This window comes from Lepidochelys olivacea, assembly GCF_965140295.1.
Source record: "Lepidochelys olivacea isolate rLepOli2 genome assembly, chromosome: 3".
Taxonomy (NCBI): domain Eukaryota; kingdom Metazoa; phylum Chordata; order Testudines; family Cheloniidae; genus Lepidochelys; species Lepidochelys olivacea.
In genome coordinates this window covers 96,754,720-96,776,329 of record NC_140413.1, presented here as the reverse complement: position 1 = coordinate 96,776,329, position 21,610 = coordinate 96,754,720, and the positions used below count along the sequence as shown (strand labels likewise).

Genomic DNA, 21,610 nt, shown 5'->3' with positions numbered 1-21,610 from the left:
GTAAGTAGAGATGTGAGTACATACCCTACACAATCTCTACTTGTTCAAGCTGTGCAATTTTTTTTTTTTTAGCCGTCTATTATTCTGCTGTCTCCCCATTGCTGGAATCTTTCCCTTCTGAGAGAACTGTGTTGGAGAGGCAGCTGGGAAAGGCTAAGCCTGCCCCGCCCCCCCCCCCCCGAGCCTTCCACTGACATGTGGTTATATACTGCTGTGTGATGCATCAGGCTTTCCACTGTGGTGCAGAGACTACATCTACTACACACTGGTGGTGGTGGCTAGGGTTGCCAACTTACTATTTGCAGAGAACCAAACAGTGCTGCCCCGCCTCTTCCCAAGGCCCCACCCCAGCTCATGCCACCCCCCCCCATTACTAGCACATTTTCACCAGGCTAGGGTGGGGGTGGGGCCAGGGATGAGGGGCTTGGGGTGCAGGAGGGGGCTCAGGGTTGGGGTGCAGAGAGTGAGGGCTCCAGCTGGGGGTGTGGGCTCTGGGGTGGGGCCAGGGATGAGGGGTTTGGGGTACAGGAGGGAGCTCAGGGCTGGGGCTTGGAGTACAGGAGGGTGTTCAGGGTGCAGGCTCCCTGCAGCACTCCCCTCAGGTGCCTCCCCAGAAGCAGTGAAATGTCTCTGTGGCTCTTAAGAGCAGGGGCGGCCAGGGAGGCTCTGTGCACTGCCCCAGCCCCCATTGGCTCAGATCCACAGCTAATGGGCGCTACGGGGGCAGAGCCGGCACTCAGGGGCAGATCGCGGAGCTTCCCTAGCCAACCCTGCACTTAGGAGCTGCAGGGACATGTCACCACTTCCCAGAAGGTGCCTGAGGTGAGGGCCACAGGGATTCTGCACCCCAAACACCCTCCTGTGCCCCAGCCTGCCTGGGGCCAACCAGACTTTTAATGGCCCGGTCAGCATTGCTGACCAGAGCTGCCAGGGTCCCTTTTCAACCAGGCATTCCAATCAAAAAACCAGATGCCTGACAACCCTAGTGTGGTATGTGGAGTATATCACATCACCAGCTCGAATGTAAACTTCCAACTCCAGAGGGCACATGGGTGCCAGAACAAGGGGGCCCGGAGGTCATGGCCCTTCCACTTTCAAGTAGAAGGGCCTAGCCCCTTGCCCCTCCTTTCTCACCCAAAGACCCCCATCCCCAGCCAGGCCAGAAGCTGGAGCCTGGCCCAGAGCAGCTGGGGTGGAGGAACCAGAGAGCAGCCCCAGCCTGTCTCCCCCTCCCCTGGGTCCCCTGCCCAGGGCATATGGAGGGTCTGTGGCTCTCCACAGCTGCCAGGGTGGCTCTTTGGCCCCCAAGGCTCTGTCGTGAGCTGGGTCTGGGTAAGAGCCACATGGGGAGCTGTGGACCCTCCACTTGCCCTGGGCAGAGGGCCTTGGGGATGGGGACATGTGCCAGGGGCTGGTTTCAGCCTCCCCCACCCTGGGCAGGTGAAGGGGCCTGGGCTCCCGGCCCAGCTATGGCTTCCGAGCTGGCCAGGGGCTGGGGGGGAGAGGGAGGTAGGAGTGGGGCCATGGAGGGGGTGGGGCTTCATGCCCCCCCCCTTTTAGGAAGACTCTGTTGCCCCTGGGTGGACATACATATACACACTAGCTTCGAGATAGCACACTAAAAAATAAATGCAGCCCCCCCCGTCCCCCACAATTCAAATGTGTATATATACCCTTAAAGTGAGCTGTGAAACTGCTTTATTCCTTGCATTAATACGTTCTGATCCTAAGAACACTGTGTGGTGTTTTTGGTATATGCTAGTATTGATTTTATGTGAAGTGAAAACCCTTCATGTCCTTATTTATTACATCTTAACTGTAGGGGTATAGTATACAGAGCAGTATAAACAAGTCATTGTATGAAATTTTAGTTTTGTACTGAGTTCACTAGTGCTTTTTTACATAGCCTGTTAAACTAGACAAGTATCTGGAAGGCGTGTGCTTACTCCCCACCCCGGTTGAGAACCCCTAGTTTATAGTGTACAGTACAAGTTGTACAAGACACTAAATGAACTGTATAAAGCGATCTTCATCTGTTGCTTTTCTGGCAATGTTTTGTCTTATAGCTTTCTATGTGCTACTTTGCTTTCTAGTACTATCCTTCCATCCTCCGCAGCGTTCCTTTAAATACAATGTGAAAAGTGATAAACTGTGTGCCCGTTTTCAGCATTCAGACAGCAGGTCCAAGACTTCCCTTCTCCTTACCCTCTGACCCTGAAATTGGGTATGCCATCTTGCTTTAATGGTTAATAAGGAGGAAGTGCAGCCTAGCAGGTAGGGCACTGTACTGGGACTTAGGAGCACTGGGTTCAGTTCCAGGCTCAGACACAGATGTCGTCATGTGTGACCATGACCAAGTCACTACTCTAGCCTGTGCCTCAGATCCCCCTCTGTAAAAGGAGATAATACTTCACAGTATCTGAGTGTCTGTCATTCACAGGGGAGATGGGGACTAGACTAATACATAGGGATTGATCATTTGCATGTGAGGAAGAAACAGAGCAGGAATCTGATACTTCTGGGACAAGAAAAAGTGAAATATAGACACAACAATATTGCTTAAAATATGGATGGCAGGGAAAAAGCAAAAGTTAGTTCACTGACATGTGAACTGTTCTTACATGTCATAGCTACACACTGTCAATATTTCTCTTCGCACACTCATGATGCAGTGTAATCCTCTCCTCCTCCCCCTCCCAAGACCAAATGTGAGATGAAGACACCCTCTTCTCCACCCCGCCCCCAAATAAATTAGAAAATTATTTGTTTGGAAAGCTGTACACTTCATTTGTCTGAGGCAAATAACACAATGACAGCAATATACTGGTTCAGCATGTTGAATCTATATGAACATTTTAAGAATTTTTAAAATATTTGTATTGCAGTAGCATGTAGGAGCTGCAGGCATGAACCAGTACCCCACTGTGCAAGGCAGTGTATGAACAAAGAAAGCCCCAAAGAGCTTACAATCTAAATATGGGTAGTGGTGTATTGACAGCCTAGGGGTGCGAGTCCCCTCTCATCCACAGAACAGAAATAACATGGAAAGCAGAAGTACCAGATTCCTTTCTCTTCCTAGCCAATGTGCTTCAACTCTGATATAGAGGACTCACTTCTAGGTGCATTCAGTCTCAGTCCTTGGCATCTGCTGAGACTGCCAGCAAGGATGCTAACTAGTCCCCAGGGTGGGAGGGTTGTGATGAAGTCAGTAGTCTGCTTGATTCCGCATTTGGGATACAAACTCTTCATGTTTTGGGGAGAGGGTCTGTGATGGAGGAAAATGAGTCTACGAAGAAGTTCAGTTGAGTGGTGCTTACTGAATGCACTTTAAGACTCTTCAGACCCTGGGAATGCAAACAAAGATGTATATTTAAACTGGGGGGAGGGGGCGGACTTCCTCCCCCCTTGGCTCTTTGTGGCCTTCTTCCTTGACATGGGTATGACTGAATCAAGATCCCATGGTGGAGGAATAGGAAACTTTAAGCCATAGGTTCTCTGTCACATCCACATTCCAGGCCCAAATTCCTACTGATCTCAATCACCTCAACTCAACACAATATTCTTCTCAGCTCTTTTGTGCAACCTAAAGCAGCAGCAGCTTTAACCACCTGGCTGCTGATATTTGAGCAAGGCATTTCCATACGCCCAGAGCTGTGATTTACGTTGTAGTAAAACCTCTGTCTTATCAAGCCACCTCTTGGGCCATAAAGTTAATCTGAAAAGTGAGGGAATAGATAAAGCCCACACTTTTGATTGTCCCCTGATCATGGATCTAATTCCATTCATTGTGAACTCTAGTCTGGGTGATCATAATTTAGGGAATCGCAGACTTGACAAAAGCCTGACACAATTAAAATGGTCATTCTCTGTGCAACTTCAACTATCTCAATACAGGGCAAAATGAAGTCTCTGTCTTGCTCCCCGACTGGCTGTGGGCAGCAGTGTTGCCACACTCCTACTACCTCTGACTGCTTTCTTCAGAGATGAGCAAGGTGCTGCAATCAGATGACTAGCCAGGCACCAGACTTTCATGCTGGATACCTTTTAAAGCAGTTCTCCCCACTGTAGTGTCTGAGCACCTCACAATCATCAATGGATTTTAGCCTTACACCCCTGTGTGATAAGGAAATCTAGTCCCAGTTTACACATTGGGAATGAAGGTGCAGTGTAGATTAGGTGACTTGCCTTCCTGTGTTACTTTGGGCTGTTGAGCAAGGCCTTGAACCCAGGTTTTCAGATCCAAATCAGTGCCCTTCCCACCAGACCATCCTTTGTACCCTTACTTTTTGTCATCTTATATACAGGTCTACACTTTCAGAGCAGACAAGTCGGAGCTTGCAGTGACACGAGCTACTGTTTATATATTGCTTCTGTGGCTGATGGTTTGTGGCATATTTATTATTTTTTTTCTGCTTTTTCTCTTGCTGTCTTGTGTGAGGCATCTAAGATGTCAACCACAAATAGATAACCACTAAATAATAGGCCAAGCCTTCACTCAAAGAAAACACCTAAATGGGGTTTTCAGAATTTGACATGTTATCTGAAAACCTGAGGACTGGCAGAATGACTGTAAGAAGTAACTAGCATTAAGAACAACCCTTCTCCCCAGACTGGAGTGCACATGTACCTTGTAGTATCTAGAGAAGAACCTGTAGAGGGTACTGCCATTGCCACTCATGGGACCAGCTGGCAGAGGGCACTATGAGCTGATCCTGCCAAACAGTGGCAAAACTTGCATTGACTTCAGTGGTAGCAAAAAACAGTCCCTGTGTGTATCTTTAGCTGATAGAGAAGGTGTTGGCTTCCTTCAGAAGTTACTATCAAGGGTACAGTGTAAACTAAAGGGCATTGCAATGATTTATGATGGACAGCACACAGGCTAGACCTAGGAGCCTGAACCAGGCAATTAATGGCACTCTGAAATAGGAGAAGGTCTTATTAAACAGCACATATTCCTGTGCTATCATAGTTTTAGAAAGGGAGGGGGTGTAATTGTGATAATGCACTTGAGTGAACTGTTAAGTATTTGCCACTGGATTCCTTCAGAATTCTAAAATCTCCCCCGTCTTTTCAATTAGGTTGGACTCCCTATAATCAGCCCTTAGGTTGATAAGCAGGCAAGGGAGTAATACCAAAGATAGAAATTTGACTCCAAGTGACTGACCTGTGAAAAAAGAATGTTGGCTTAAAGAAGTAGTGGTGAAGTTTTTCAGAGACATATGTCGAATACTGTGAAATATACAAAGCATACATGTACAATTTGTTTGCAATTTAGGAGGCTTCAATTTTCAGCCTACTGTTTCAGTCCTAAGTGTTGTACTTTATTTACTGATCTGTGCAAAAGAAAAGTGAAATGTGATGTAGCCTGGGGCTACCAAACACTACTTCAATGTTTCTTCTTCATACCCATACCTCCTCATTAAGCTAAGGCTGCTGTGAGCACAAGTAGGAAGAACTATAGATCAGAGAAGGGAGGGCACTCAGTCATGAAATGTATATTAGTAATTGCAGGAGAATATATCCGATATTAAGTGGCTAAAATCAGGTGTAGTAAGATCTGACTCTTCCCCCTCCCCCCACCCTTGCTCTTCAGTACGGAAGCTTCCCCCTTGCGACTGCACTTCACCCATTGTTGCCCCCTTTCCTCCCCCAAGCTGTATAATTGTTATGACATGACAGCATTTGGTACAGATTCACATATCAGTACCACCTTCCCTTCTCCCTCTATCTTGTCCTTAAAGAAGACCAGGCAATGGACCTCAGATCAGTGACACGTCCACCGCTTCTTCAAACACTTCACGTGGGAAGCCATTCAGAGGCATGATTGCTGAGCCACAGACCTGGAAAATAACTGTCATCAAGATCTTTGCATCCGTTAAAGGAATTTCAGCCCACTGACATTGCTTTGCCCCCACTTTTTTTAAAACTAGGTGTTCTTCACAATACAAAACTAAAGAGTGGTAGTTCACTTTGAGGAGGCTGTTGGGTTATAGTTGATAACGACTAAGCCAATGATTTATAAATGACTTTTCCCCCCCTAGTTTAAAAATATTTCAAACACTAGCAAGGTTCTGTAATATTCCAGCTAGGCCAATTTGGACCATAATCATATGCTTGAAGTTGGAAGCAGCTGTTGGCTCAGGTGGAAGTTTTGTTTTAAAAATAGGTCACCTACTTGTCAAATCTTCCTTTCAAAAAATGTAAATGCTTTTATAACAAAGCAAACACGATGCATTCCCAAAGGGGATGTGCTGTGTTTGTGTACATGGCAATACATCAGCCTTTCTCATTCTTACCTACCTATTCAAAGAGGATGGCTTTCTGTTTCATGTGTATAGTTGCATGTTCCTCATTCCTGCTTGTATTTTCACCTATTTCAGGAGTCATTTATCACATTGGGGTGTGTCCCCCACAAAGGAGAGAACCTGTGAGGGAGGGGGAATTTGTAAGAGAAAACAAAGCAAAAGAGAACCCTGCAGCAACATCCTCTTCACACTGTCATAGGACACTTCAAAAAGATGGGTGTAATAAAAAATTAATGGCAAGCTCAGGCGGGCTTCCTAAATAGGGAAGCAGTTGCTGGAGAAGCAGCAGGTAACACACTGCTGCTTTCAGTTTCTTAGATCAGAATTAGTCTAGTTTCAGACATGTTGATTTAGTTGGGATTGGTCCTGCTTTGAGCGGGGGTTGGACTAGATGACCTCTTGATGTCCCTTCCAACCCGGATATTCTATGTTCTAGGGATACACAGACTGAGCAGATGCTTTTATTTACAACACAGGTCCATCCCATCCCATCTCCTTCCTACAGTTTCATGATCATGGGCACAAGCTGTCTTTTTTTTTACAGGGAACCTGTCATCATTCAAGAGTAACACAACAGAGTATTATCATTCATTTTTCTCCTTCTAGGTGGTTTATATGCTGCCAGAACAGCAAATCTAGCTACTTAACCTAACATGCATAGGTGTAAAACGGGTTCTCAAACTTCATTGCACCATGACTCTTTCTGACAAGAAAAATAACTATATGAGCCCAGGATGGGGGACCGAAACCTGAGCCCTCCCAAGCCTTGTCACCCCAGGCAGGAGGGGTGGGGCTAAAGCCCCAGGTCTTCAGCCCCAAACTGGGGGCCCTGTAACCTGAGTCCCACCACCCAAGACTGAAGCCCTAAGACTTCGGCCCTGGGTAGCAGGGCTCTGGCTTCGGCTCTGGCTTCAGCTCTGGGCCACAGCAAGTCTAACGCCAGCCCTGGCTACCCCATTAAAATGGATTCCTGACCCATTTTGGGGTCTCGACTCAGTTTGAGAACTGCTGATGTAAAAATCAAATATATTTCAATTTAAAACCAAAAATTTGAAAAATCCATTTCTTCCCTACAAACATCTGAGGTCAGGATGCTGTGTTCCCTTCCAAGTGCGGATAACAATGCAGAAAACACAGCAGAGTCTTACTTGCGTCTCACCAGGTGTTCTGAGTGAAGAAAGAGCTGTCTTACCAACAGCTTGTTTTAAGACTCTTGGTTTCTTTTTCTTTTAAAAAAAAAATACAGAATCATAAAAATCCAAGATGACTTGTCTAAGCTATTTATACATCTCCCATCAACATTGTATCTGAATATCTCACCACATCCTTGTGAGGTACAGAGATAGTTTCCCCCATCTATAAAATGGGAAAAATAGTGAGGCACAGCAGGGACTTAGGGCCAGATTCTTAAAGGCATATAAGTCTCACTCTCATTGACTTCAGTGGGAATTAGGGACATAAACACTTTAAATCTGGCCCTAAGTGACTTGCTCAAGGTCATTCAGGAAGTCCTATGACAGAGCAGGGAACCAAGCCCACGTTAGTACCCTGATTACTGAGCCAGCCTTCCTTTCAATCTGTCTGGTGTAATTAGACCATCTAATGCACCCCCTGCCAGTCTGAGGTTGTTTGCTATCAAACACTTACTAACATTTTCTCCAATCTAGTTTTCATTGCCCCAAGCAATGGGGCATCTGCTATTTCCTTTGGAAAATTATTATTCTGCCATCAAATCTCTTCCTGATATTTACCCTGTTTTAATGTCCTTGTTTGTCATACCCCTACATATAACCATCAGTACTACTTCTTCTCCCTTCTAGTGTTTGCGCCTTATAACTTTTTTTATGGGATCATAGATGTATAGGACTTGAAGGCACTTCAAGAGGTCATCTACTCCATCGCCATATGTTGAGGCAGGGTTAACATCCCTCCCCCCTTTTTTATCACTTAGAAACGCTGCCTATTACTAACTCTTCTAATCTTTTCTAATCAGTCTTTCTAGACATGTACTTAATTTTGCTTCTTTTCGAACTCTCTAACTTGTCAATATCTTCCCTTGCCATGAGGTTTTCAGAACTGAAGGCAATCTGCTTGGAGCAGTCGTATAGAGGGAAATTTACCTATTACCCCTGAGATGTATTAACTTTTTTTTTCCCCATCTAAATTAGTTTTGTTTTTTCTGCTTGCTTCCTTTTTCTGTTTCCACCCACGTTATTTCTTGGTGTTTACACTGGGAGGAGTTGTGATGTCACCCACTAATGTAATTAACATGGCTTTTACCTCCTTTTAAACTGTAATAGGGATGGATATAAAAAACACTATCTATGCCCCCCTGTAAGTGTGCAGTCACTTACACTAGTGTAGAAGTGCTTATTCTAGGTTGGGAAGTGAAACAAGCTATACCAGTATAGGGCATCTTTATACTGGTAACTGCATCTCCACTAGGCTTTTACCAGTATAACTAATTTTTAAAAAAATCATAAGCCAACGTATCAGGTATTCTAATATTGTTTGGATTAAAATAAAATAATTATACATATTTTTCCTTCAAGTGTAACATAATGCTCCATTAAATCTGCTGAACTGAGGCAATATAAATGGATGTCCTTAATAAAAGGCCAGGTATAATGTTTTCCCACATTACTACACAGAAACCTTAAACAAAAAATAAGGTCACTCAAACAGTAAAGCATTACTCACACCACTGTACAAAACCTACTATAGACAGGATCCAAATAACCTTGAAAAATTAGTCCTTCCAGAAGTGGAGTGGAATAATCTGTTTCATCAGCTTATGAAAGCAAGCAACAAGGCTGAAAATGCAGTAATCACTACGAACTGAATGAAAATACTAATCTGTTTCAATATATGGTGCTACATGTCCATCAGATGGTGGTGATTCAGTTACTAGTTTCCTGGGACTGAGTTCCTTAGAAGTGGGAATGAGAAACCAATTTTTATAATGGACTGAATTTGACCCCAGACACGAAGAGGGTTGTGTGTCATCACCAGTCTTGGGATATTCCAGCCCCCATCAAATGAGCCTTTAAAGGGGACAAGTCTTTAGCTGAAGTTCCAGGACCTCACTCTTGAGAGAGCAATTGAAAGTCATTGTAAAAATGTTTGCTTCCACTTCAAAGCGCACATTTATGTAGAGGCAATATTCTGAATTGGGGTGAGGGAAGAGCAGCTTGGAACACACATTCCAGCATGGTGTACTCCCTGTTTTGAATTGAAAACAAACACTTTAGACAGGCTACTGGGCCTTGCTTCTTGGATGAAGCCAAAAAGGAGGCAGATTTTTAAGGTTTCCATGATAAACTTTCCAAGGTCCTGTGACATCAGACTTTTAAGGTGACTGTACTACATATTCCAGGGGTCGGCAACCTTTCAGAAGTGATGTGTCGAGTCTTTATCTATTCATTCTAATTTAAGGTTTCCCGTGCCAGTAACACATTTTAACATTTTTAGAATGTCTCTTAAGTCTATAATATATAACTAAACTATTGTTGTATGTAAAGTAAATGAGGTTTTTAAAATGCTTAAGAAGCTTCATTTAAAATTAAATTAAAATGCAGAGCTTCCCGGACTGGTGGCCAGGACCCGGACAGTGTGAGGGCCACTGAAAATCGGCACACGTGCCATAGGTTGCCTACCCCTGGCATATTCTATTGCTGGTTTTGAGGTCTCTACGAGTTCCTCTTTGATTTTACTGTCTTAAGCAGGGGTGCTGAGAGCCATTGAACCAAACTGTAAACTCTGTATATAATGGAAACCATTTCAAGCCAGGGGGTATGACGGCACCAATAGTCCCAGCTCCTATGGTCTAAAAGGTCTGCTCACCAACCCACAATGTTTCAGTTTTGCCACATCCATCAAAGGGGATGAAACTGAACAGATCTGTGACTTTCATGTATAAGGACAGGAACTGTGATCCTAAAGCATGTGGTACCCACAAGCAGAGACATGGCTTTAATCCTTTTATTTTATTCCAAGCCCTATAATTTAGAAAGCCATGTGTCAATTACCAGCCTAACCAAATCCTTAATGATAGTGATCCATGAGAGACAGCCTTCTGCCTCTGCCCTTCCCTCTCCTCCTTTAAATCCTGTAAGTTAATCACTAAAGAATTGTTTGATCAGGCAAGAGTATTAAATGCTAGAAAGGTCCCCTCACCAGTATTAATTAATGTATTCAAGATGCCATCAGTTAGGCTAAAGAGCATCAAGCCTGACAGGACTGTGGGAGGAGTGAACTGTCCCAGCTGAACCTTGGGAAAGAGAAGCTGAGTTCCAAAAAACTGGAAGCAGGTAAATTTACAAAATAATAAAACTTGATCCATGGGGTACACAACAATGAAAACCTATGTACAGGATAGTGATGTAGTAGGGAAAATCTAACCTTTGAAATAGAATATGGAAAACAGCACTCAGGGTTTGAACAACAACTATAGTGAAATCCTCACTATTGACTGGGGAATAGCCACCACTTGCTTCTGATTTCCCAAGTCTGTCTGCCAGTGTGGGGAAAGGAAAGTCCCCTAAAGGAGGGTGATCATTGTGGATCTCTGAGTCCAACATGCTGCTGACACACAGCTTTGTTCATCCAGGAAAGGCTACAGTTTCTTAAAAGGAAGAGTGCTTTCCTCTGCCCTGTTCTCTTAAACAGCTCAATCACTTTACTTTGATATCCATTTTCCCTGTGTTTTTTCTCTAATTTAGACTGAAAGTACTTCACAGCAGGGGTGTACTTTCATGACTGAAAAGCGTTATGTTCACTAGTTGGTGCACTGTAAGTAAAAATAGTGGTGATACAAGCTGCAATTAAATATTAGACTTTCGTAGTGCAACACAGGGTTTTTTGGGTGGGGGAGGGAGAGAGGTGTAGCAACTGAAGATACGTGTTTACTATGATTATACGTTAATGGGGGAGAGAGACCATGAGTGTTCAATTTAAAACTTCTTTCCTCCTCCTCCTCTCATTCCTTAGGCTCCTCATACTTTACTTTTTCTTTATGCTCTTTCTTTCTCGCCTTGGAAAGGCTTCTCTGCACATTCTTGGATTTTAACCATCTATCTTCTGAGTTAGATTGCTCAAATTAGATCATGGTCTGGGACCTTGTCTGTTAGTGTCTTGTGTACGTCTGTTTACACTCAGTAATCCAATCAAGTCAGGTAGTCTCTGAGGCTGCCACCTTCTTTGCCAGTACATAGCATACTTAGAGTACACTGATCAATAAATGAGTGATAGTTCTGAGCTGGTTTCCCTTTTCCATCTCCCCTTGGATGGATTTTAAGCAGTTCTGATTAAGTGTAAAACCATGACTGAGGGTATCATCATATAGGGAACCACAGACCTTTGTAAATGTTGGGCATTTATTAGAGAAAATAGCAACAAGTTACAAACTGAACAGACTTTCCTCCCCAGTCTCTGCTCCATCTTTCTCTGTTATCAGAGACCACTCCATGCTGGAGTTTTCAGAAGAGGTGTAGCCTGTAGGCCCAGCTCCACAAAGGGATTTAGGCCCTAAATGTAGGAGCTTAAGTCAGATTTAGGGGCCACTGTGATCCACAACCCCCATCTGCTGAGCTGCCACCTAAACCTGCAGGTGCCTAAACTTACTCCGCACTCACATTTGTGCTGTATGAGTTCCCTAGGCACCTGTTTCTGCCCCTGGATGTGCACACTGCTGCCTGACTCTAGGCATCTGGACACCTATCTCCCACCTAAGCCCTGTGCGATCAATAAACCAGCAGAAGATCAGCAGTCCTGTGGCTACCTTCCCCATGGGGCCTGATCCAGCAGGTGTGATCTGACCATGCTTACTGGATTGAACCCTATTCAAAATCCAGGAGGAGGTGGTCATGCTACTTCACTTCTAACTTATAGCATAGTGGCTAAAGCAGTCAATGGGCCAGCAAGAGCATGAGAGTGACTGATTCTTTGGCCGGCTGCTTAGGGCACCCAACTGGAGGCAGAAGACCCAGGGTCTAGGTCCTTTGCTCCATTGACTCTAGTTATCCAAAGTGGAACAACCTCAATAGGAGAGACCAAGGGAGTCCCACATCAGAATACCCCTGTAGCCCAGTGGCCGGAGCACTTCTCTTCAATGGGGAGACCCCGGTTCAAATACTCAGGATGTAGTCGGGAGAATCCTAACCACTGGGCTAAGAGTCTTAAGGGCACTGGTGTTTCTTCCAAGAGCGGTGTAGGTGTCTAAGCTGTCTGACTCCAGGAGTGGGGTTCTCTGCTGTGGATTGCAAGCAGAGGTAGGCACCTTCCTTCAGCCTAGATTTGGGCACCTAACTCCATGAGGGGGGGGTTTAGGATACACCCCTCTTGTCTGTAGGCACCTGTTTATTCCCACTCATTGTACAGGCAGGCTAGGGGCCTAATTTAGGCTTTGTGAATCCCATTGTTCCAGTGATTTTTTTTTTTCCCCCCCAGGTGCCTAAAAGTTAGGCATGGCAATGTCCAGCATTGCAACACAGGCCCCTCTGTGGATTAGGGCTACAGACTATCCAGTCTACAACATCTGTCTTGAGATTTGGATCAAGATGGAGCATTGCATGCTCGGAGCTACAGAGAATTTTGGCCTGCTAGCTCTAGCTAAGCACTGCTAACCTGAGGCATATACAGAAAATATATTGAGTAAACTGTATTTTCTGTTCTTGAAGATCCTTGTGGAGATTAGGACTGATTATATTAAACAATCATTCTGCATTTTTTTAAATAGCCTGAGGATGTTTCCTTTTTCAACTGACAGCAATCACCTTCCATTAAGCTGGCAAGAGTCAGGAAGTCTGCTGCACCTCACCCAGTTAGTTCTGCTTGACCTCCCACTTGACTCTGTTACACCTCGCCTGTGATGGAGACCATGAACTGCTCTCAGGTTTCCACTTGAGTGTTGAAGTGTTAGTCCCATAATCCAGTGTGCAAGCGGCCAGTAAAATGGGTGCATGAGGCACAGGGAAAATTCCTGCTGTAACAGATAAGTCTCCGGCAGTCCCCGGCATGCTGATCAAAAGGTGCAGAAGAAGGTCAAGATTCTAGATAAGTAGAATGAGTGTTCCGGGAGAGTCCTATTATGTCCTCAGAGGCAGAGTGTTGTAACTTGTAATCCTCTTTTTATTTCACTTTGCATCAACAGAGATTCCTTCAGATTTCTGCTTCGTCTTTTGAGTTTCCTGCTCTAATATCAGTTCACATGATACAAGTACTATGATTATTGGTCCAAATTACTAAATTGAATCTTAGTTTCTGGTAATACAGACATTATCTATAAAACAATTGGCAGTGCTTTTTAGAAAATCTTAATTCCTTGTGATCCTAAGCCCAGTGTAAACTTCCAAGGGAAACTTCTTAAAATTCAAAACTGAAGGAGTTATTTAGTTGTCACTTAGAATTTAACCCCACATAAAATATAAAGAAACATGGGCTGGAGTTTTTGGGCACTTGTATGGCCTTATTTATGTGCCTTGGTATGCTATGGTAACTTACAATCTATACGATAAAGCACATATTTGTGCCATTTTTTCCAGTTCAATCATCCAAAATATTTTGGTATTATCTAACTGGAAGTGTTGGGATTCATATAATTGAATTCATTCCTGTCAATTTTTAGGCTGGCATGGCATGACATGGAGATGGCACGATCTCATGGACATCCACACTGCGGTATTGCTTTCCCACCTATAAGACCTGGCAGGTATAAGCAGAGTCACTTTGTGCTGATGCCCTGTGTTCCTTTTAGAGACATCCTAGATAGACTAGGAATGGTTACCCATTGCCACTTTCCTGAGGTCACTCAGCTGTGGAGTTCTGCACTGACCTATTTGTTCTGTTTAGCATCTCTGAGGCCACAACGGGAGGTTGATATACAGATACCCAGCTCTTGGCCTCGGGCAGGAGACTGGATTATAGGCAGTCAAGCCTAGTGGTCAGAGCAGGGGTCAGAACCAGAATCCATGGTGTGGGTGTTGAGCAGCCATTCCCTCTGCAGATACTGGGTTATAAACAAGCCACCTGATTGGCTAAGGCAATTTGGGTGGTTCTGCTATGGCCCAGCTGCACTCATTAACCTGCCACCTCTCATTCCTGACCGCCACCTTCTCCGCAAATGGAGTCACGGACTCTCCCTAGCGATTCAGTGTTAGGATGAAGTGTAGACCTGGATGAAGACCGGTCTCTAAACTAAACATAGTGAAGATGGAAGTGATGTTGATCAGAAGTGGGAACTAGTTTGAGACCTGAAAAGGCAGGTTTATATAAAGGATTTTATGCCTTCATGGAAGATCTCTGCCCTTCTTCAGTGGTCAGGGTAGTACATAGTCTCCAGCCCTCTGATTCTTCACTAATCCAGGATACCCAACTAGCAGCAATGGGCAGCTAGGTTTTTGTCACCTTCCACTAGTCAAATGTCCACACCATTCCTCTCCAATGCAGACCTAGTGACAGTGATTTATGCATTTATCCCCTCCAGAATAAACACGAATGCAAAGTACCTGTTTGAGCCACAATAGTTCATGGGCATCCCAGCTGGTGCAGCATGGAGCACCCTATTCCTTACCCAGGGATGAATAACATGAACACATCACCAGTGGTGCTCTGCCATCAGTGGTAGTTAGCAAACAAATTCCAGATCTGTTTCAAGGTTCTTGTCCTGCACTTTAGAGCCTGAAATGGATTAGAGTCCCTTTTATCTCAGTGCTGGAAACCGTCACTATCTGCTCCCCATCATGTTTGCTGTATTCAGCAGAGGCACTTCACTTGAAATCTGAGCTTTTGACAGTCAACAGCAGGGCCTAGGACCCAGGAATTCACTCCTCCAGAAACTCAGGTTGAACCTGATTTCAGTGTATCCTGCAAGACCCATTTTTTTAAGCTGTTTCCTCGAACAACCATGTTATCTACTGGGCCACAGATGGAATCTCCCAAGTCCCAGTTACTATAGAAATCTGGAGGCTGAGCCTATAAAAATGCATATAAATAACTGATGGAAAACCATGCTCTAGCCCAGTGGTTCCTAAACTTGTTCTGCCACTTGTGCAGGGAAAGCCCCTGGCAGGCTGTACTAGTTTGGTTACCTGCCACATCCGCAAGTTCAGCCGATCGGGGCTTCCAGTGGCCGTGGTTCGCTGCTCCAGGCCAGTGGGAGCTGCTGGAAGTGGCAGCCGGTACGTCCCTCTGCCTACACAGCTTCCAGTAGCTCCCATTGGCCTGGAGCAGCAAACCGTGGCCACTAGGAGCTGCGATCAGCCGAACCTCTGAACGCGGCAGGTAAACAAACTGGTGCCAGGAGTTTTCCCCGCCCAAGCAGCGGAACAAGTTTGGGAACCACTGCTCTAGCCACACAAAATATGGCTGCTGCAACAATTCCTGCACAGGACATTATGCTGCATGAACAGAGAGAGAAAGCAATTTGTCATTATTTCTATTCTGCTAGTAACCACAATGTGATAGATGTCCATATATATATAAGACATTAGGTCTGATATTCAGCTGCTGTCAATGGAGCTATGCCAATTCAGGTCTTCTGAGGTTCTTAAATCAATTTACACATCTTAACTAAGCCCCACACTAACCCCGTGAAGTAGCTACATAATAATCCCTGTTTTACCTGGTGAGGCACAGGGAATATCTGATGTGGAGTGACTTGCCCAAGGCCATTCAGGAAAGCTGTGCCAAAACTCCCACTGTTGTATTCTAAATACGAGATTATCTCTCCAGTCTTCACATAGTGGAGGTATGAGCATTGTAGGACAACTATGAATTACCTTGATTACCCTCTTAAATTTTGCACCTAATAGTAGCTGCATCCATTTTGTTCTCCAATCCTCCCTGCTTTCTCAATGCTATCTAATTTTTTAAACTAGGCATGAATACTTTTTTTTCTTTATATGTTCTACCTCAACCAGAAGTTATGGAGCTGATATGGGGAAAATTCTATGGCCTTTGTGCTGCAGAAGGTCAAACTAAATCCTCATGGTCCTTCTGGCCTTAAATTTATGAATTATTGCTTCTCTGGTAAACCAAAGGAAAACAACATTCTAACTTCTGCTGTAACTAAATTCTCCTTTATTTTGACACAGCAAATGACTGACTCCTCATATGTCTTCTCCTCCTCCTGCTCCCCTGAAAAGTCATAATCCATGCAAGTTTACTTCCAGTACATAGCTTCAGAATGTTAGTGACATCATACTGACTTTCATGCACAACACACAGACATGCCGTCCTCTTTTTTCTTTCTTAGTTGCTGTTTGCATGCACCAATTATGATTAGAAAGGAAAACCGGTTCTATAGATGTTGCAGAGTAAAATGATGAGGGAAATGACTGTTTTTTGCTTTCACCAATGAGCGATAGGGGAAACACAAGTGGGAAAATAAATAAGCTGTCAGGGAAGAAAACAAACAAGCCCAGGGAAAACACACAAGCTAGAGAATGGTTTACAGGAAAATTTCCTCCCCATGCTATTATGCAAGGGAATTTTTTTTTTTTTGAAGAAAATTCTTTCATTGTGGTCTCTTTAATGTTCTAGATCAGGGGTGAGCAAATTTTTTGGCCGGAGGGCCACATCTGCGTGGAGGAATTGCTTGCAGGGGGTTGGGGTGCGGAGTGCAGGAGGGGGCTCATGTCAGGGGTCTGAGGTGCAGGAGGGATGCAGCAGGGGGCCTCAGGGCAGGGAGTTGGGGTGCAGCAGGGGGCCTCAGGGCAGGGAGTTGGGGTGCAGCAGGGGCCTCAGGGCAGGGAGTTGTGGGGTGGGGCGCAGGCTCCAGCCCGGCGCCGCTTACCTAGAGCGGCTCCGGGGTGGCAGCGGCGTGCGCCGGGGCCGGGGCCGGCTCCCCGCTGGCCCCGCTCCGGAAAACGGCCACACCGCGGCCCCTGGGCGTGGGGGGTGCAGAGGGCTCCGCGCGTTTCCCCTGCCGGTGGGTACCTCCCCCGAAGCGCCCATTGGCCGCGGTACCCCATTCCTGGCCAATGGGAGCTTTGGGGGCGGTACCCGCAGGCAAGAGCGGCGTGTGGCGCTCTCTGCCCCCGCCCCCCCGCCCCCCCCCCCAATCCCAGGGGCTGCAGGGACGCGGTGTGGCCGGTTCCCGGAGCGGCGCGGTGCCCGTGGCGCGGGCAGTTCCCTTGTCCGCGTCCGGCCCGCAGAGCACAGTTTGCCCACCCCCGTTCTAGGTGCCAGTGTAGCTGGAAACTCCTGTACGGAGGAAGGAATCTCTGGAATTGTGATGTTGAGGTATGGCTAGAACATGCATTATGAAAGGTGTAGTACTCGGCACATGAGAGCAGAATTGGTAGACTAGAGCAGAGGACTGGGGGCTCTGGTGGTAGGCCAGTACCAGATGCTTTAGAAGAAAGCTAGGCAGGGTGGGAGAAACCCCCATAATGAATATTATGGAGTAACCAATCCACGATGGAAGTGTTACTTCTAATCTCCATCATTCAGTGGTTGATTTATGTCCTGAAACGTGAGGCTTTATATCCCTTTAAAAACATTTCATCTACTGTAACTCTGGAAGCTGTCATCCATATAAAAAGAAAAGGAGGACTTGTGGCACCTTAGAGACTAACCAATTTATTTGAGCATGAGCTTTTGTGAGCTACAGCTCACTTCATCGGATGTATACTGTGGAAACTGCAGAAGACATTATATACACAGAGACCATGAAACAATACCTCCTCCCACCCCACTCTCCTGCTGGTAATAGCTTATCCAAAGCGACCACTCTCCTTACAATGTGTATGATAATCAAGGTGGGCCATTTCCAGCATAAATCCAAGTTTAACCAGAACGTCTGGGGGGCGAGGGGGGTAGGAAAAAACAAGGGGAAATAGGCTACCTTGCATAATGACTTAGCCACTCCCAATCTCTATTTAAGCCTAAATTAATCGTATCCAATTTGCAAATGAATTCCAATTCAGCAGTTTCTCGCTGGAGTCTGGATTTAAAAAGTTTTTTTGTTGTAAGATAGCGACCTTCATGTCTGTAATTGCGTGACCAGAGAGATTGAAGTGTTCTCCGACTGGTTTATGAATGTTATAATTCTTGACATCTGATTTGTGTCCATTTATTCTTTTGCGTAGAGACTGTCCAGTTTGACCAACGTACATGGCAGAGGGGCATTGCTGGCACATGATGGCATATATCACACTGGTGGATGTGCAGGTGAACGAGCCTCTGATAGTGTGGCTGATGTTATTAGGCCCTGTGATGGTGTCCCCTGAATAGATATGTGGGCACAGTTGGCAACGTGTTTTGTTGCAAGGATAGGTTCCTAGGTTAGTGGTTTTGTTGTGTGGTATGTGGTTGCTGGTGAGTATTTGCTTCAGGTTGGGGGGCTGTCTGTAGGCAAGGACTGGCCTGTCTCCCAAGATTTGTGAGAGTATTGGGTCATCCTTCAGGATAGGTTGTAGATCCTTAATAATGCGTTGGAGGGGTTTTAGTTGGGGGCTGAAGGTGTTCCTTTATTTTCTTTGTTAGGCCTGTCCTGTAGTAGGTGACTTCTGGGAAGCAGAAGCAGCTGTCCTATCTCAGGGCCTCTCCTTCTGCCTCTCCACCCCCACGAACATGATACAGTTCTGTGGTGACTTTGAATCCTATTTTCGACGTCTCCAACTCAAGGAATATTTCCAAAATACCTCTGAACAACATACTAATCTACAGAGGCCTCCCTACCAACATTACAAAAAGAAGGATTCTAGGTGGATTCCTCCTGAAGGTCGAAACAACAGACTGGACTTCTACATAGAGTGCTTCCGCCGACGTGCACGGGCTGAAATTGTGGAAAAGCAGCATCACTTGCCTCATAACCTCAGCCGTGCAGAACACAATGCCATCCCCAGCCTCAGAAACAACTCTGACATCATAATCAAAAAGGCTGACAAAGGAGGTGCTGTTGTCGTCATGAATAGGTCGGAATATGAACAAGAGGTTGCTCGGCAGCTCTCCAACACCACTTTCTACAAGCCATTACCCTATGATCCCACTGAGAGTTGCCAAAAGCAACTACAGCATTTGCTCAAGAAACTTCCTGAAAAAGCACAAGATCAAATCCGCACCGACACACCCCTGGAACCCCGACCTGGGATATTCTATCTACTACCCAAGATCCATAAACCTGGAAATCCTGGGCACCCCATCATCTCAGGCATTGGTACCCTGACAGCAGGATTGTCTGGCTATGTAGACTCCCTCCTCAGGCCCTACGCTACCAGCAATCCCAGCTACCTTCGAGACGCCACTGACTTCCTGAGGAAACTACAATCCATCGGTGATCTTCCTGATAACACCATCCTGGCCACTATGGATGTAGAAGCCCTCTACACCAACATTCCACACAAAGATGGACTACAAGCCGTCAAGAACACTATCCCCGATTAATGTCACGGCTAACGTGGTGGCTGAACTTTGTGACTTTGTCCTTACCCATAACTATTTTACATTTGGGGACAATGTATACCTTCAGATCAGCGGCACTGCTATGGGTACCCGCATGGCCCCATAGTATGCCAACATTTTTATGGCTGATTTTAGAACAACGCTTCCTCAACTCTCGTCCCCTAACGCCCCTACTCTACTTGCGCTATACTGATGACATCTTCATCATCTGGACCCATGGAAAAGAAGCCCTTGAGGAATTCCACCATGATTACAACAATTTCCATCCCACCATCAACCTCAGCCTGGTCCAGTCCACACAAGAGATCCACTTCCTGGACACTACAGTGCTAATAAACAATGGTCACATAAACACCACCCTATACCGGAAACCTACTGACCGCTATTCCTACCTACATGCCTCCAGCTTTCACCTGACCACACCATACGATCCATCGTCTACAGCCAAGCTTTGCGATACAACCGCATTTGCTCCAACCCCTCAGACAGAGACAAACACCTACGAGCTCTCTATCAAGCTTTCTTACAACTACAATACCCACCTGCGGAAGTGAAGAAACAGATTGATAGAGCCAGAAGAGTTCCCAGAAGTCACCTACTACAGGACAGGCCTAACAAAGAAAATAACAGAACGCCACTAGCCGTCACCTTCAGCCCCCAACTAAAACCCCTCCAACGCATTATTAAGGATCTACAACCTATCCTGAAGGATGACCCAATACTCTCACAAATCTTGGGAGACAGGCCAGTCCTTGCCTACAGACAGCCCCCCAACCTGAAGCAAATACTCACCAACAACCGCATACCACACAACAGAACCACTAACCTAGGAACCTATCCTTACAACAAAACACGTTGCCAACTGTGCCCACATATCTATTCAGGGGACACCATCACAGGGCCTAATAACATCAGCCACACTATCAGAGGCTCGTTCACCTGCACATCCACCAGTGTGATATATGCCATCATGTGCCAGCAATGCCCCTCTGCCATGTACGTTGGTCAAACTGGACAGTCTCTACGCAAAAGAATAAATGGACACAAATCAGATGTCAAGAATTATAACATTCATAAACCAGTCGGAGAACACTTCAATCTCTCTGGTCACGCAATTACAGACATGAAGGTCGCTATCTTACAACAAAAAAACTTTTTAAATCCAGACTCCAGCGAGAAACTGCTGAATTGGAATTCATTTGCAAATTGGATACGATTAATTTAGGCTTAAATAGAGATTGGGAGTGGCTAAGTCATTATGCAAGGTAGCCTATTTCCCCTTGTTTTTTCCTACCCCCCTCGCCCCCCCAGACGTTCTGGTTAAACTTGGATTTATGCTGGAAATGGCCCACCTTGATTATCATACACATTGTAAGGAGAGTGGTCGCTTTGGATAAGCTATTACCAGCAGGAGAGTGGGGTGGGAGGAGGTATTGTTTCATGGTCTCTGTGTATATAATGTCTTCTGCAGTTTCTACAGTATGCATCTGATGAAGTGAGCTATAGCTCACAAAAGCTTATGCTCAAATAAATTGGTTAGTATCTAAGGTGCCACAAGTACTCCTTTTTCTTTTTGCGAATACAGACTAACACGGCTGTTACTCTGAAACCTGTCACCCATATAAAGGCTGTCTTGTGGCAATGAGTGCCATAGGGTAACTTTGGAAAGAAAAAATATTATTTTTAACATTTTCAAATGATTGCCCTTCAATTTTACTGAATGTCCTCTTTTCCTTGTATGACAAGGGTGAATAAAAGTGGCCAATCTTCCTTCTCTAGGTCATCTATTATCTTGTGTGCTTGTATCCTATCACTTATTTCTCTTCTGTCCAAACTAATTAAACTAAAACTTTATAAAGGTATATAGTTATAAACAGTGCTGGGTTCCAAATAACTCAGGC

The 21,610-nt window shown here is 45.3% G+C and overlaps 1 long non-coding RNA gene across 1 annotated transcript; it reads right to left on the bottom strand.

The window, feature by feature from the left end:
• Positions 1 to 5,663: 5,663 nt before the first annotated feature.
• On the bottom strand, positions 5,664 to 17,184 carry LOC311518710. The gene is made up of 3 exons (XR_014711090.1): positions 17,098 to 17,184; positions 6,301 to 6,425; positions 5,664 to 5,840 (listed from the first exon to the last, which is right to left on the bottom strand). It is a non-coding gene; the product is annotated as an uncharacterized lncRNA (long non-coding RNA).
• Between the last annotated feature and the right edge of the window lie 4,426 nt (positions 17,185 to 21,610).